Source organism: Mesocricetus auratus, unplaced genomic scaffold, assembly GCF_017639785.1.
Source record: "Mesocricetus auratus isolate SY011 unplaced genomic scaffold, BCM_Maur_2.0 Super-Scaffold_100029, whole genome shotgun sequence".
In the NCBI taxonomy this organism is placed as follows: domain Eukaryota; kingdom Metazoa; phylum Chordata; class Mammalia; order Rodentia; family Cricetidae; genus Mesocricetus; species Mesocricetus auratus.
In genome coordinates this window covers 10,277,065-10,290,736 of record NW_024429210.1, presented here as the reverse complement: position 1 = coordinate 10,290,736, position 13,672 = coordinate 10,277,065, and the positions used below count along the sequence as shown (strand labels likewise).

Below are 13,672 nucleotides of genomic sequence, written 5' to 3'. Positions count from 1 at the left end.
ATACATGATAGAAACAACTTGGAGGAAAACTTGTCTTGGCCCATGTCTCAAAGGGTTCTTCTGGAAGAGAGGGCTCAGAGGCAAGGAGGAAACCTGCTCTCCTTTTTTTTTTTTTTTTTTTTTTTTTTTTGGTTTTTCGAGACAGGGTTTCTCTGTAGCTTTGGAGGCTGTCCTGGAACTCGCTCTGTAGACCAGGCTGGCCTCGAACTCACAGAGATCCTGCCTCTGCCTCCCGAGTGCTGGGATTAAAGGCGTGCGCCACCAACGCCCGGCCCTGCTCTCCTTTATTTGCTCTTTTTGCCTCTTTTACTCCACCTAACTCTCCGTCGACAGGGTGGTGCCACCAACACTCAGGGTCAGTCGCCAAGCCCTACCTCCTCCACTCCGATTAGTCCTTTGGAAAAGCTTCACAAACACATCTGGAGATACTTCCTTGGTCTCCCAGGCCATTCTAAATCTGGTCAAGTTAATGATGAAGATAAACTCTTACACTGGAGAACTTGTTACTTTGACTTCTATAATAATCCCTCTCCCAGTTACCAACCCAGTTATATCCTCAGCTCCTCATTTTTTTTTTTTTTTGCTATGTCATTTTTTTTCAGCGGTTAATATCACCTGCTCCAATGGTAGGGAAACAGTCTAAATATTGTGATATTGTGTCTACACTAGCTGCCTTGTTCTAGAATCACTGGTAAGATCTGAAAACCATGTTTGTTGTTATTTTGTCTACACAGCACAGTTGACTTGGGGGAACAGTAAGTGTTGCAAACAGTTATTCCCAGATTCTGTCATATTTCCTGCTTCAGTTTTTTACCTTGGGAGCAAAATGTTAAAGCTATTTCACTTATTTAAAATTTTTAGTTACCTTTTTTCATTTTATTTTACGTGTGAGTATTTTGACTGCATGAATGTATTTGTGTGTGCTTAGTGTCTTCGAGGTGAGAAGGGAGTATCAGATCCCCTAGATTTGGGGTTACCTGTAGCTGTGAGCTACCTTGTGGGCACTGGGAGTCAAACCCCAGGTCTCCTGCAAGAGCAACAAGTGCTCTCAACCACCAGTCATCTCTCCAGCGCCCTCATTAATTAAAAAAATCTGTTTTGAATTTTCATAGTTATTTATTTATTTTTGGTTTTTCCGAGGCAGTGTCTCTCTGTGTAGACTTTGAGAACAGGCTGACCTCGAACTCACAGAGATCCGACTGCCTGTGCCTCTCAAGTGCTGGGATTAAAGATGTGTGCCACCACTGTCCAGTCTCAAAAAATTTTTTTAAAAAATTATGTTCGGTTTATGGTCTGCAATGTTCACATTATAAGACTGGGCTACCAGCACTCGGGAGGCAGAGGCAGGCGGATCTCTGTGAGTTCGAGGCCGGGCTGGACCGATAGCCTCCAAAACAATACAGAGAAACCCTGTCTCGTAAAAACAAAACAAAACAAAACAAAAGACTGGGCTACAAGTAATCTGATAGCGAGCTTGCTTGCCCATCATTCATAAATCCTGAACTCCACTCCCAGAGTTACTTAAACCAGGCAAGGTAGTCCACCTTTGGAATCCCATCACTAGGAAGTAGAGGCAGGAGGATCTCTGTGACTTTGAGGCCAACCAGGTCTACAGAGTGAGTTCCAGGACAGGCTCCAAAACTATACAGAGAAACCCTGTCTCAGAAAACAAAAAGCAAGAAAGCAAACAAGCAAACAAAAAATATTTTTGGCAGGCCAGATGGCTCAGTAGATAAAGTTGCTACCAAGTCCGATGGTCTGAGTTTATCCTGAATCCTTCATGATAGGAGAGATCTGACGCCTGAAATTTGTCCTCTGACCTCCATGAGTGCTGAAGCACAATTGTGCCCACACAAACTAACACCACATCCCCAATAAGCAAGTCACAATGCAAACGATGTCTTATTCATTTTATGTCCTGTCTTTTGTTTGTTTATTTGGGTTTTCTTTGTTTTTTTGAGACAGGGTCTCACCATGTAGCCTTGACTGTCCTGGAACTCGCTATGCAGACTTGGCTAGGCTTGAACTTGGAGAGATCTGCCTGCCTCTGCCTCCCAAATGCTAGGATTAATGGTATCACCATGCCCAGCTAATTTTTTTAAATAATAATAACACAAAGGTTCACATCATAGATTATTTTGCTAAGGAAACACCACTTAGTCAGGCCTGGTCTGGAAGCCTGGAATGTCAGCTGCTTAGGAGGTTAAGGCAGGAGGATAGCAAGTTCTTTACAGCTTGGCTACAAAGTAAGTTCAAAGCCAGCCTGGGCAACTTAATAAACTCTTGTCTCAAAATAAGTATTCAGGCAGTTCCCTTGCTGACATCCTGCATGCTCAGTGGCATGTGCTAAATAAATAAGTCAGTAATTAAAAAAATCAACTAGCCGCCGGGGCATTGGTGGCGCACGCCTTTAATCCCAGCACTCGGGAGGCAGAGGCAGGCGGATTTCTGTGAGTTCGAGGCCAGCCTGGTCTACAAAGTGAGTTCCAGGACAGCCTCCAAAACAATACAGAGAAACCTTGTCTCGAAAAAAAAAATCAACTAGCCAAAAGAAGCTGAGGGCATAGTTCAGGGCTAGAGCGCTTGCCTAGCATGTGTGAGGTCGTACATTCATTCAATCCTCAGTGCCGCAGCAAAAAAAAGGAGGGGGCGGGAGTGGAACTGAAGTGTCACCATTTAATTCATTCCTTCATTCCACAAGTATGCATTGCACCAGCGAGGCGCAGGGGTAAACCCAGAGCACATAACAGGAAGTAGAAGATCGCATCGCTCTTGTTGACAGAAGACAAGCTCCTGTGTAAGGAAATTCAGTCGTGTGTTAGATGAGACAGGCGCATTCTGAAGGAGGAGAGCGGTTAGGAGGAGCCGATCTGTGATGAAAGTTGCAATCTCTAGAGCAGGCTTCTGCGAGAAGTAACTTCCAGACTTGACACCAGGCACAGTGACACATTCTGGAGTCTCCACTGAAGGCAGGGGGATCACCTGAGCATAGGAGCATAGGAGCTTGAGATCAGCTGAAACAACACGGCAGGACCCCATCTCAAAAAAATAAATAATAGGGGCTGGAGAGGTGGCTCTGCAGTTGGGAGTGCCTGTTGGCTCTCTTAGAAGACCCAGGGGCAATTCCCAGCACCAACGTGATAGCTCTCAACCACCTGTGACTCCAGTTCCAAGGGATCTGGCACCCTCTTCCTAAACGCCGTGAGCACATGTATATGCAGGCAAAACACTCACAGGCATGATACAAAAGAAACGTCTAAAACTTGAAAGTGGCTGGGCGTAGTATCGCATGCCTTTAATCCCAGCACTTGGGAGGCAGAGGCGGGAGGATCTCTGTGAGTTCGAGTCCAGACTGGTCTACAAGAGAGAGTTCCAGGACAGCCTCTAAAGCCACAGAGAAACCCTGTCAAACAATAAATAAATAAATATAAAAAATAAGTTAATAATGTTTTAAAATTCAAGCCCGGCATTGGCAGATCTCTGTGACTTCGAGGCAAGCCTGGTCTACAGAGAGAGTTCCAGGACAACCTCCAAACCAATATAGAGAAACCCTGTCCCAAAAAAAACAAAACAAAAAAAAGTTTAAAAATTCTGGAGAGAAAGTGCCTGAGAGGAGATTTGAAAAAAAAAAAATGCAAATATCTAGGCACATATGAAGGTACAAGGTTGTAATACCAGCAGCACCCCCGAGGTGGTTGCAGAGGAATTCAAGGTCTTCAGTTTGAGGCCGTATGACAGTATCTTAAAAAAAAAAAAAAAAGCAAATATTTGTGAGAAGAGCATTCCAGGAAGAAGTAGCACTTGGTACCGAGTCCCAAGAAAACAGGAAGAGGAACAGAGGAACAGTTTAGCTTATTCCAGAAATACAGAGACCGCAGTGAATGGAGCAGTGAGCCAGGCTGGAAAGGAAGAGAGGTTCAGGCAAGGTGGGAGGGGGATGGAAATGTAGGAGGGGGGACGTGGGTGGGGTGGGGTGGGATGGGGGCGTGTCTGTAGAGGGTTTCAGCTTCTTCACTTCTTACCCGAGAGACAGTGTGGACCAGATGTGGTGGTCCACTCCTGTAACCCTTTAATCCCAGCATTCGGGAGGCAGAGGCAGGTGGATCTCTGTGAGTTCGAAGCCAGCCTGGACTACAGAGCGAGTTCCAGGACAGCCTCCAAAGCCACACAGAGAAACCCTGTCTAGGCCGGGCAGTGATGGTGCAAGCATTTAATCCCAGCACTCGGGAGGCATTGACAGGCGGATCTCTGTGACTTCGAGGCCAGCCTGGTCTACAGAGCGAGTTCCAGGACAACCTCTAAAACAATACAGGGAAACCCTGTCTGGGAAAAAAAAAAAAAAAAAAAAGGAACCCTGTCTGGAAAAACAAAACCAACAAAAAAGACAGGGTTTGTTGGTGTAGTTTGGCCGCAGGAACTCGCTCTGAGGACCAGGCAGGTCTTGACTTCACAGATCCTCCTGCCTCTGCCTCCTGGTGCTGGAATGGTGCGCATGTCCACCGCCATACCTCATTTCACATGCTAAGAGTCTCTCTCACTTCTTACTGAGAATAAACAGAAGGGGATAATGCAGAAACGAGACACGGGAAGACCGTGGGGAGAGATCACTGCCACACTCCAAGGGAGCTTAAAGTCTGGGGCATGGGGAGAAGAGCGGGGAGGAGCTGTAGGCACTTTGGTATGCTAATAGGCACCAGTTAGAAATTTATCCCTGGGTTTCCATGATGGGACTTGACATAAAGAATAGAAATAGGAACCAGATCTGGTGACACAACCCATAATCACTATTGCTCAGGAATCTGAGGCAGGAAGATTGTAAAATCAAAGTTTGTCTGAGCTACAGAGTTCAACAGCAATCTAGGTAACTTAGTAAGACCCTGTAGCTCCATGAAGAGCAATAACCTTCAAAAAAAATTAAAATAAGTAAATATTATCCATATACGCAAAACTCCCAAACCATGTCTCCTGCCCCTGACCCATCTTCTTTTACTTACTTATTCATTTTTATTATTCTTCATAAAATTTTATTTTTATTTATGCATATGAGTTGTTAGAAACCAGGTGTTCCCTGCCTTCAGACTCTCAGTGCCAGCAGCCACTGTTGTCACCCGCCACCCCCCATACCCGCCACCCCCCATACCCGCCACCCCCCCATACCCACCACTCCCCTATACCTACCCCCACCAAATCCGACACATTTTCACAGCCCCCAGGAATCCCATGGTCTCCCTATGCACAGGATATTCCCCTTTAAAAGGCCCCACCATTCACCTCTCTGCCTCTGTTTCTCTGTCTCTGTCTCCCTCCCTCCCTCCCTCCCTCACTCACTCATTCCTGGCTCCAAGAGAGGCCCCCTCCCCCATAAATCTGTTGCAAGAGACCTGTTGTGAGCCGGTCGTTGGTGGCGCACGCCTTTAATCCCAGCACTCGGGAGACAGAGGCAGGTGGATCTCTGTAAGTTCGAGACCAGCCTGGACTACCAATCGAGTTCCAGGACAGCCTCCAAAGCCACAGAGAAACCCTGTCTCGAAAAAAAAACCAAAAAAAAAAAAAAAAAAAAAAAAGAGAGAGACCTGTTGTGTGGGGTGGTCTTTCCAGCATTCCTTGGCCCCCCCCCAATCTGCCAAGGCACTCTTCCTCCTGCCTCAGAACCCTAACGTGAGTGTTTGCCTGCTTGTACGTATAGTCACCATGTGCATGGTTAGTGCCCACGAAAACTAGAGTTGCAGACGGTTGTGAGCCGCAACCAAACACATATCCTCTGTAAGAGCAGCAAGCACTTTTGACCACTGGGGAAAACCCTCCTACTCAACTCAGGTTATAATTAGCCAAATTTATTAAAGCTTCTAGCAGGGCCACAGTCTCTAACCTAGAGGTGAGTGAAGGAAGGGCTTTCAAAGGCAAAAACCACAAGACCTGTTCTGCTCTGCTAAGATTAGATAGATGGTCAAGGTGACCTCACCAAAGTCCTCAAATGTCTGCATAAGCAAGTTACAGAAGCCAAAATCAGCAGTAAGTCATAGCATAATAGTCACAGTGGCATCTTTCTGGGCGGGAGTCAAGGAGTCGGGGTTGCCGGGGAATTATCTTCCAGGAACTGGAGTCAGAGACAAACGGCTACTCCGGTACCCAGTTGGCTGCCTGGCACAAGCGACCTTCCTTTAGCTGTCACGTGAGCCCCTGAGCCATCTTCAGAGTTCTTCTATTTGCTCTTCTTTTCCCTATTATTTCTGTATTTCTGTAGGTGTGTGTGTGAGAGAGAGAAGTGGACCATCAACCATTTATAATCAGCTCCCTTTAAATGGAAACAATCTTTTGTTTCTTTTGTTTTGTTTTGTTTTTCAAGACAGGGTTTCTCTGTATTGTTTCGGAGGCTGTCCTGGAATTGTAACTATCTGTCTTCAGCTCCATCAAAGGCTCCCGAAGGATACAACATTACCTGAGTAAACAGGAAGAGCATTGTAAGCAACTTCTAAAACTCTAGAAATGACAGAGATATCTGGCTGCCTGCACAGTCCCCCAAAGTTCTTCTGTGACATTGGGGCATCCATCTTCAGCCCATAGGCCACAGCAACTGGCAGACGTTTCAATGAAGCAGGAAATTTGAAGATCTGTTCTGCCCTGTACTGGTAAAGTTTGTCAGTTGCTTTCTACTGTGTCTTGCAGAATGTCTGGCAGACTCTTTTATGAAGCAGGAACCCTGAAGGACTGTCATTTTGGCTAGTCTTGCCACATTGAATATAAACTCCATAAGAGGTTTCTTCTATTCCCATCATCTTCTTGAAATAATTGGTACTTCCAGGAGCAGATATGTCTCACTGTCAAGAAAAGCCTAAGTTTTTAAAGCATTATGTAGGTCTTTGAAGTATTTGAAGATTACCTATCCAACTGAAATATATCTCTGCATCTCTAGAAAACCTAACTAACATGACTATAAGTTGGACTGTTATAGATGATTATCTATTAATCTGTATTTCCTAATTATACATTACTTTTTTTTTGGGTTTTTCAAGACAGGGTTTCTCTGTAGCTTTGGAGGCTGTCCTGGAACTCACTTTGTAGACCAGGCTGGCCTCAAACTCACAGAGATCCGCCTGCCTCTGCCTCCCAAGTGCTGGGATTAAAGGCGTGCACCACCAACGACCGGCTACATTTTCAAATGAACTACATAAACATAATACCTTAAACAAGAGTAGGAATATATATGTATGTATATATGTATGCATATATATATATATGTAGTATAACAAAATTGACCTTTAGTTTGAATCAGTAAAACAAAATCCATGCCAATGTGAAGTATTCATTTCTATATCATTTCCCCTTTTTTTCTTTAGAAAGAGATTGACTGTGACCATTAACCATTTATAACCAACTCCCTTTAAATGAAAACAAACATTTATAAACAGCATTTGGAATTTGGGTGTTGTTTTCTAAACTACTTCCTGCTGATTGCTGGGCACAGTGATCTTATGGGGAGCCTGAGAAAACTTAGAGTTAGGAGTAAATCTTGGCTGTAGTAGTCTGTAAGGCTGCATAGTCTCAGCCAGTTGCCTTGAAGCTGGTCTAGATGTTGGATCACCTGGGTCATAACTTCAGAGGGTCTTGTTTGGTCAAACCATATTAGCCTGGAAGGAGTCCACAGCTTTTCATCTTCTGTGGAAACAAAAGCAGAACCTGTGTTCCAAAGCAACATGCCCTTAGACCCAAATTTTACAGTCAAGATATCTTTAAAATATATGTTGATTTGATATAGCAGCCCCCACAGTCAAATGTCTCTCAGTAGTTAGTTCATTAACAGTCAAAAAATTTAAAGAAAACACAATAATATAGATAATCCAGACTCTGTGTATTTTTCATCTTTACATGGCCCATTACAATTTTTTTACTCTATTTCTCCTTTAAGGACCTAGTTTATTATCCTTAAATTATTTTTTTATCTGTGACTCTGTCTTCTATCCTCTTTCTCTCAAGCCCATGCACAGCTAAGAAACACACTGTGACCTTTTTAGAGGCCTCTTTTGTCTGAATCTGTCCTTATTGCGTGTCTGTAATCCTTTTCTGATCTGGAGAGTTTTTAAAATGCTAAGCAGGCATGGTTGGGTCTAAAGTGGCAGTTTTGGCTGCTGTCTCCACCCCGTTTAGCGTTCCAAGACAGGGTAGGACAGTCTTTTGAATTTTCCTGCTTCTGAAAATGGTCTGTCAGATATTCCAGGCCTACAGCCAGAGCTGGTTGCCCAGTGTTGCAGAGAGACTTGGGTGACTGTCCAGGTAGACAGCTATTTCTGCCATTTCTTGCATCTTTTGGAAGTCGATTGTTTGCACTTCCTGCTTACTCAGGTAGTATTATTTTCCTTCTCAGGTTTTTGGTGGGGTTGAAGATTAGATGGTCAGAATTACTATTTTCTCTTATCTTAGCTAAGGTGTATTGGGTACAAGACTTAGACCTCTCAGGATAGGAATAATCTCTGTTATTTGGCAATTACCTATAGCCTGGACATTTGCTATGTGTTTCTTGCTTGACATTGTTCTTCTGGTTGTAGTTCTATTTTTGTGTATGTTATTACCCTTCCTTTCTACTTGGTAATTGTTCTTTCTGTATACAGTTTTGTATTAGGTTTAGAACCATCTTATTTAGACAAAGAGGGAAGGATAGTGGGTATTTGCTCTGCCCTTGATCTTGGATTGTCTGTCCGATAGAGATGGTACTTCTTATCTGTGGATGTGACCTCTCAAAACGAAAGAGAGGGGCAGTTGTTTGCTCTCTCGTGTGGTGGCTGGAGATCAGGCTGCTGGTTCCATTCACTCCTGGGCAGAACTGAAGACCACTGTGGCAATCTGCCTTTTGTCCCTGTGAGTGTATCAGGGTACAACCTTGGTCCCCTTATCGGGCTCTTGTGGACTTCTACGATAAGACTCCTTTTCTCTTTGTTGCTGTTTACATTTTTACTTTGTTTTGTTTGGTCTTTGGTTTTTCTTTTAAATTTGGTTTTGTTTAGGGGGGATTGCAAGGGCAGAGGGAGGACAAGAGGGGGCAGGGAGATAAGTGGGATGGGAAGGCATGGGGTGAAATCCACAAAGACTCAGTAAAAGTAAGATAAGAAAAAAGAAAAGAAAAACCAGGGTCTCATACTGCAGCCTAGGATAGCCTAGAATTTACTATGTAGCAGAGACTCAAATAGCTGGTGATCTTCCTGTGTTCTGGGATTACAAGTGTGTGCCACCTACCCACAACTTTTCGTTTTGGTTTAGTGTGTGTGTGTGTGTGTGTGTGTGTGTGTGTGTGTGTGTGTGTGTGTACACCGTTCACCTTCTGCTTTTGGGGCAAGGTCTTTCACTAGTACTCACAGATTTGTTTAGATCATCTGCCAGTCATCCCCAAAGATCTGCCTGTCTCCTCCTCCCACCTCCACAGCCCTGGGATTAAAGGCGTATTTTTATATGGTTCTGGGGATTGAACTCAGGTCCTTACACTTGTGTGGCCAACACTTTATCAGTTTATCTCTCTCTTGACCCCTGTTTTTTGTTTTAGTAGTGGCCATGCTAGACAAGAATTTTACCACTGATCTATGTCCACTCCACTGCCTCTCCTTCTCCTCCTGTTTCCACCTCTGGAGTGCAGTGACTACTGACAGGTGCCCCTCACTCTACCTGGCACCTTTTGTTTGAGATGACTGACCTAGTGAGCCAGAGCCAGAGTCACAGCATCACTGTCTGAACAGGCAAAGAAGAAATCAATTCCATTTTCCAAACTAACTCAATCAACAGTCAAGCTCCCAGGCTAATTTAGGAAATCAGGAAGTTGAATGGTTAATTTTTATCTTTCTTTTTCCATTGTAAAGCTGACCTTTCTTTGTTTTTTTTTTTTTAAAGCGGTACTCGTGTCTGCCTACACAAACCAAACATATTTCCCTCTTCAAGAAATACTCTTTCAGCCGGGCGGTGGTGGCACACATCTTTAGTCCCAGCACTCAGGAGGCAGAGGCAGGTGGATCTCTGGTTTTGAGACTAGCCTGGTCTACCGTGGGAGTTCCAGGACAGGCACCAAAGCTACACAGAGAAACCATGTCTTGAAATGTACACACACACACACACACACACACACACATTTTTTGAGCTAAGGTGGTTATATACAGCCTCTGAGTAAATTCCCACCCTTTGTCTAGTCCTTGAACCAAACTCTGAAAGATTAGTTGTGGAAAAAGAATCTCACTGGGCAGATGGAGCTACTCTAGAACTTTGCATCCTTCTGCCTCCACCTGCAAAGTGCCGGGAAGGCAGACATGCTCCAACATCCCCAGTTTGGGGCTAGCTTTCAAACTGGAGGTTGCTAGGCAGTCAAGTCAGTCTCGTCAGTTCTTGGGCTTTGTGAACACTGGAACACCTCCCTTCACACCTCAGGAAACAACACACGAGCAAAACATGGGTGAAACCAAGTTCAGACGGGCACTTTGCAACAGGTAATACAACAGTTGGCCCTGACCACAGTCAGATACCGGAAGATGAGGAACTCCAGATAGCAGGCCAGGGAGACAGTTCCGGCTCATGCAGTGTGTTTTTGTGCTGCGTCTGAGAGAAGCTGAGTCGAACCGCTTCTTTGGACATCGCACGGGGGCTGCTCTGGGAAAGGACTTAATTCTTTCTTAGGGATGCACCTGCGATCCCACTGCTGGGGAGGCTGAGACAAGAGGCCACCTGAGCTGAGCTATACAATGAGACTGTTGTCTGGAAAATCAAGGAAAACAACACAGTAAGAAACCTAATCAGCTTGAGGAACGTCTGTGAGCCTTCTCTACAGCCATCTCCTTATCCCGTGGGGATCTCCTTTCTCGCTTTGCAGCCAAACACTCGGTTCAAAATTGAAACTACCCCTCCCAGAAGTTATGCCCCTCCCCCTCCCCAGATTTCTACTTTTTTTTAGACCAATATCAAGTTCAGGACAGGGTCAGCTCCATTCTGAGCCAATATGGAGGGAATCTTTAAAAAGAGCTGGAAAAGACAATAAAAAGAGAGGAAAAGAGCAGGGAGGAGAGGGGGAGGTGGGGGGCCGATCCTGAGGGCTGTTTTCCTTAGCACAGTGTGCCCTAACTGTTGCAGGACGGAAGGAAGGAGGGTTGATTTTAAAATGAGTTGCTTCCCCCTGTTCCAGGAGGCCTGCCAAAGGATGCATCTTGCTGGAAGGAGACCAAATGGGCTCTGTCACGAAGGGCGGGTCTACAGCCTGTGCAGAAGAAGCAGGAAGTTGTGGAGAGGCGTGGCCTCAGAGGTGAGGACGAACCTTTGCAGGTTTGCTTCCTTTGACGCTCGCTTCCTTTTGCTGCTTGTCTCGGGAGACTGCTTATGTTGTGTTTTGTTCAGGGATCCCCAGGGCTCCCAGGAACAGAGCTGTGGAAGGGCCCTTCCTTGCCCACCAACCGTCTTCCACTTTCTCCAATCCTGCGGACTGCCTGCCTGCTCTGACTCCACCTGGAGACTGAAAAGACTCAGCCTGGGAAGATGCTAACTGCTTGGCGTTGCTGTGCTTCACTCTTTTTGTTTGTTTGTTTGTTTGTTTTGGGTTTTTTTTTCTTTGATTTTCAGAGACAGCTTATGTAGCTCAGGCTGGACTCGAACTTTTTTTTTTTTTTTTTTTTTGGTTTTTCGAGACAGGGTTTCTCTGTGGCTTTGGAGGCTGTCCTGGAACTAGCTCTTGTAGACCAGGCTGGCCTCGAACTCACAGAGATCCACCTGCCTCTGCCTCCCGAGTGCTGGGATTAAAGGCGTGCGCCACCAACGCCCGGCTCCACCCCCCTCTGTTTTAATGAAAGAAATGAAGTGTTAAATTAAACTTGACGCTCCTTTTGCCTTTCCATCCCATTAACTGCCCTCACTGACCAGGTGATAGTGGTGCACTCAGGAGACAGAGGCAGGCAGATCTCTGTGAGTTCAAGGCCAGCCTGGTTTACAGAGGGAGTTCCAGGACAGCCAGGGCTATTACACAGAGAAGCCCTATCTTGAAAAAACAAAAAAAAAAAAACCCTGCCCTCACATATTCGTCACCTATTCCCCTCAGCCACCATGTTTTTGTTTTGTTTGTTTGTTTGGGCTTTTGCTTTATTTTGTCTAGCATGTGTAAGGCCTTAGGGTCCAGAGTCAAATCAAACAGAACACAAAAGAAAGCAGTGCTTGGTGCTAAATCTTTCTTACTTCATTCTTCTTAGCTCCGCCTCCCCAAGCAACACCACCAAGCCTGCCCTGCAGTGTACTCTGACTACAGCCAGGGCAAGGGGACAAAAACTGCCCCTGCTCCCGTGTCCCCCCACTCCTGCAGTTTTCAGTGCCTGACTTCAAAACTTCCCAGCAAGGACCAACATCATCATCATCCTTAAGCTGAGAGTCCCTTGAGCAAAGCCTGCATTCTTTTTTGTTAAATTAAGACAAAAAAATTAAAGGTGGGGAGGTGGGGAGAGCAAGGAGGAGGGAGGGAATGGGAACTGGGATTGGTGTGTAAAATGAGAAAATATTGTTTTAAAAGAAAAAAAATTAAGCTGGGAAGAGGTGGTGCACACCTTTGATCCCAGCGCTCGGGTGGCAGAGGCAGGTGGATCTATGAGGGGTAGGCTTGCCTGGTCTACAAAGCGAGTTCCAGTACAGCTAGGACTACACAGAGAAACCTTATCCCCAAAGACTAAAAGAAAAAATTAACCATTTTGTTGATTTCAGTGTGTGTGTGTGTGTGTGTGTGTGTGTGTGAGTGTGAGTGTGTGTGGGTGTGTGTGAGTGTGTGAGTGTGTGTGCGCGTGGGTGTGTGTGGGTGTGTGTGGGTGTGTGAGTGTGTGTGAGTGTGTGTGTGGGTGTGGGTGTGTGAGTGTGTGTGTGTGTGTGAGTGTGTGTATATGAGCGTGTGTGTGTGTGAGTGTGTGTGTGTGTGTTGCACACGTCATGGCACAGGCGTGGAGGTCAGAGGACAGCTAACAAGTGTTGCTTTTCTCCTACCATGTTGGCTCTTGGGACCAGGTACTCAGGCTTGGCAGCAAGCACATGAACCCGCAGACCCTAAACTTACATTCTTGAACTGGGTTTGTACTTAGGGTGGGTGTAGCCACAAATGGACTAGAAACAAGACGAAGCTTGTGTTTCTGGCTTGGCTTGCCTGTTTCCAGCTGAGAACTCTTATGACTAAATTGCCCATTTAATTACTCACAGCTGCCCAAAAGCAGACTCAAGCAAAGATTTCAGTCATTGGCCATGGTGGTCGATAGGGGCACATTTTGAAGAAAGGTAAGACCAAACTTTCTTTTTGTTTTTTGTTTTTTTTTCCGAGGCAGGGTTTCTCTGTAGCTTTGGAGCCTGTCCTAGAACTCTCTCTGTAGAGCAGGCTGGCCTCGAACTCAGAGATTAGCCTATGTCTGACCTGAGTGCTGGGATCAAAGGCGTGTCAGCATGCCCAGCTGGAGATTGAGCCTTCATGAGACTATCTTCAGCATTTGGTAGATGACTCAACAGCTCATTTCAGTGTACTGAAACGTGCTTATGACTTTATTCAGGGAACAGGGGGAGTGGCTTCTCTTTCTTCCTTCCTTTCTTTCCTTTTCTCTAAGATTTTCTTTTAATTGTGTGAATATGTGTATGTCTGTGCGTGGATTTGTGTATATGTGTTTGAATGCCTGACGAAGCCAGAAGAGGGTTGGAG

General features: G+C 45.4%; 2 long non-coding RNA genes across 2 annotated transcripts; one reads left to right on the top strand and one right to left on the bottom strand.

Moving 5' to 3' along the window:
* Positions 1-2,662: 2,662 nt before the first annotated feature.
* LOC121134702 lies at positions 2,663-3,738 on the bottom strand. Its single transcript, XR_005871825.1, has 2 exons — positions 3,676-3,738; positions 2,663-2,982 (listed from the first exon to the last, which is right to left on the bottom strand). It is a non-coding gene; the product is annotated as an uncharacterized LOC121134702 (long non-coding RNA).
* Positions 3,739-10,631: 6,893 nt separating this feature from the next.
* LOC121134701 lies at positions 10,632-11,592 on the top strand. The gene is made up of 3 exons (XR_005871824.1): positions 10,632-10,750; positions 11,150-11,266; positions 11,359-11,592. It is a non-coding gene; the product is annotated as an uncharacterized LOC121134701 (long non-coding RNA).
* The last annotated feature ends 2,080 nt before the right edge of the window (positions 11,593-13,672 follow it).